This window comes from Bison bison, unplaced genomic scaffold (genome assembly GCF_000754665.1).
Source record: "Bison bison bison isolate TAMUID 2011002044 unplaced genomic scaffold, Bison_UMD1.0 scf7180017864032, whole genome shotgun sequence".
Classification (NCBI taxonomy): domain Eukaryota; kingdom Metazoa; phylum Chordata; class Mammalia; order Artiodactyla; family Bovidae; genus Bison; species Bison bison.
The window spans coordinates 2,037,732-2,041,290 of NW_011494604.1; the positions used below are offsets into that span (position 1 = coordinate 2,037,732).

A 3,559-nucleotide genomic window follows, 5' to 3' on the forward strand; every position below is an offset into this window, starting at 1 on the left:
GTAATTATGGAGGACTAGCCAAGTGGCAAAAGGGGGAATGGTTGGGCCTAAGGCTGAAAATACAGCCCAACACCAGAATATAAGAGGCCTGGTTTGCCATGGCAAGGCTTTCGAACTTTATCTTGAGGGCAGTAGGGAGCTACTAGAAGATTTAAGCGCTGGAGTCACTCAAACAGATTTTGGTGTTCGCATTATGCTCCAGTTATCAATTGATTGCCTCTCTGCTCCAAATTCACCCGCACTGCCTCCTCATCAAAAACTTGTCTTTTAGATCGCTCTCCTTCGCTGCCTGGCATAATGTTAAGCTTTATCAGTAGAGGGCGCTGGAGGGATACTCGAGGAGGAAGGGACTTCTCTCCTGGGTTCCACAAGTTCTTCCCACTAGGCTCCAGGAATGGGCAGTTTCCCCAGTGCAAGGATCCGCAGTGCACAGCTTCTCCAGCATCTGCAGCATACAATCTCTTAAATGCCCAATGGCTGTAGTGCACAGCAGTCAGCAGCGCCCAGTGGCTGGCTGCTTCTCCTGGCACCTCTCTTGGGAGGTTTGCAGCAGAGTCGCAGAAGGCAATGGCACCCCACTCCAGTACTCTTGCCTGGAAAATCCCATGGACGGAGGAGCCTGGTGGGCTACAATCCATGGGGTCGCTAAGAGTCAGACACGACTGAGCGACTTCACTTTCACTTTTCACTTTCATGCATTGGAGAAGGAAATGGCAACCCATTCCAGTGTTCTTGCCTGGAGAATCCCAGGGATGGGGGAGCCTGTTGGGCTGCCGTCTATGGGGTCGCACAGAGTCGGCTATGACTGAAGCAAATTAGCAGCAGCAGCAGGGGTCGCAAAGAGTCCGACACGACTGAGCGACTGAACTGAACTGAACTGAACAGCCAGTGTACTGTCACCTTTTCGTGGCTTCTTTGGCATCCCAGACAGTGGATTTCTGGCTGCCTGGCACCTCCACTTCTCTGCCATCTAATGAGCTGTGTCCACACCCTCTGTAACACACTCTTAGGAGGTCATCTCTTTCTTAGGTGATCCATCTCAAAGGTAGTGACCGCTTCTTAAATCTGTGATTCCTGTACTCTTTGGATCTTTATGTCCTGCTAACCAATCTTCCATTACCCCAATCGATTATAGTTAAAAATTTGTTACATTGAACTTTGTTAAATTGTTGTATGATTTCTTTCTCTTTGCTGGACTCTGAAACACACATTGACTGAAAGCTGCTGAGATGCACTGAAGAGAGTGGAGTGAAGTCTTACACAAGGAGCCTGGTTAGGAGACCATGGCAGCACTTTGGGAAAAACTCTGGAGAGCATCCTTGCCTTGAAAAACAACTGCAACTGGGAGGGACATGAGAGACAGGAGATACAGGACTTGGTAACCACTGGGAGAGATGGATGAGAAGAGAGAAAAGTTTAGGGTGACTCCCTTCAAGCATTGATGACTGGGTAGATGGTGACACCACAGTAGAAATAGTGAACATTGAAGGAAGGACAGGTCAAAGTCCTCTCCCACGTCCCCATCGGACTCTCAGGACTTCCATGCACTTTTGAGTCACAGAGACTTAGGATCATAGCTCCTTAGGGTGGAAAGGAGTCTGAAGACCAGTGTTTTCTTTTGGGCACTGTGGATTATTTATTCATATCTGATAAAAAATAATGGGGAAAGATCCATTCTATCTTAACATTCCATTATTCCAGTGCTTTGTGAAGTTCTTTTCCATTCTTAAAGCTCTCATTATGCAAGGCCTTCCTAAATTATCCATCCATCCCAGCCCTGCCTCCTCAAATCTTAAAATTCAACAGATTTCCTCTTATACCTCTCAATGTGAAATGGCAGGCCAACACATACATGCTAAAGAACATAGGTCTTACTGAATATGAAATATACATTTGTTTTTGCAATTTCCCATTCGGTTTTATTGGCATGGGCTAAACAGGGCCTCAAACATTTAAACAAAAGCCCACAATTACCTGAATGAAAGGCTTCAGACACCAGAATCTCAGGAGGAGGGTCTATGAACAACTCTTAGAACCAAGGACCAGGAACTGTATGTATTTGTTTGGGTTTGGAATAGATGATGGGTTTTGGACACATGGTTACCCTTGCCTGGACACACTTCTCATCATTTCATAGGTTCTTCAGGTCTGAGTTCAGTTTTTCCTGACCTCTCTCTGTTACCTTATACCTTCTCAGAGCACCCCTTACTCACTTCTCCTTGGCAACACTTGACTAATTTTACATTATTTGTGTGATTTTTTTTTTTTATGAACAACTGCTATTCCCAATAGACTGTAAACTCGAGGGCAGGCCACTTTCTGTTCACAATAGAATCCCTGCTGCCAAACCTGGTGCCTGGAATACAGACATTACTCAATATATATGAGGAAAATGAATGAATGATAGCATGAATGAATGATAGCAGTTTATATAAAGTATTAGTCATGTCCTTTGGTCCTCATGGCAACTCCTTCATTTTTGTTGTTCAGTTGCTAAGTCATATCTGACTCTTTGCGACCCCATAGACCACAGCACTCCAGGTTTGCCTCTCCTCCATTATCTCCCAGGGTTTGTTCAAATCCATGTCCATTGAGTTGGCGATGCCATCCAACCATCTCATCCTCTGTTGCCCTCTTCTTCTTCTGCCCTTAATCTTTCCAGCATCAGGGTCTTTTCCAGTAAACTCTTTGCATCAGGTGGCCAAAGAATTGGAGCTTCAGCTTCAGCAACCCTTCCAATGAATATTCAGGGTTGACTTCCTTTAGGATGGACTGGTTTGATCACCTTGCAGTCCAAGGGACTCCCAAGAGTCTTCTCCAGCACCACAATTCGAAGGCATCAATTCTTTGGCCTCCAGCCTTCTTTATGGTCCAACTCTCTCATCTGTACATAACTACTGGAACAACCATAGCTTTGACTATACAGACCTGTTTTGGACACAGTTTTACTCCCTCCATAGGTATTGTTTATCCATGTTAGAGAAGAAAAAGCCGGGGTTTGGATAGTCAATGGGAGGATCTGATTCCAGATTTTGTGTTTCCAAATCACTGCCCCCGTGTAAGAAATCATAAAATGGTAGTTCTGGGTACAAAATATACATATAGTTTGGGTAGAGAGCAATAATCACCCATGGTTAACCTTCTCCTAAAGATCGCAGTCCCCTCTTTTGGCTCTGTGAACAGGAAGGGTTCAGAATCCAGGTGGGCCCATCGGGCAGGACTCTTCCCTCAGACCTGAGCCACCGTTGGGGTGTTCAGGGTGCTCCCCTCCCTCCACTTCCCCTGGGGGTGGCTACCTGAGGCTTGCTCCCAAGTGGGCTATCCGGCACCGGGCGACACCTGGCGCCTGGCTTCAGGCGGGAGGTGTGGAGAGAGATCCCCCGCCTCGCACCTTCGGCGTGCCGGCGGGCGGAAAGCAGCCGAATGTGAGCGGGGTAGGGCGGCACCTGCCTCAGCCAGGAGCACAGGAGAGGAGCGGTGGGGCCTGGCTTTGTTAGCGCTTCGCCTTCGCCTGGCTACGCCGACGCCCGCTGCGCTGCCTGGCAACCGCGGGGCGGGG

General features: G+C 47.7%; 1 protein-coding gene across 1 annotated transcript in view; it reads right to left on the reverse strand.

Moving 5' to 3' along the window:
• ROPN1 (rhophilin associated tail protein 1) overlaps positions 1–3,541 on the reverse strand; it is a 34,803-nt gene extending 31,262 nt beyond the window's left edge. Inside the window, exon 1 of the mRNA XM_010834273.1 lies at positions 3,297–3,541. The gene's annotated coding sequence lies outside the window, so the exon portion shown is untranslated. The remainder of the gene's footprint in view (positions 1–3,296) is intronic.
• Positions 3,542–3,559: the final 18 nt, after the last annotated feature.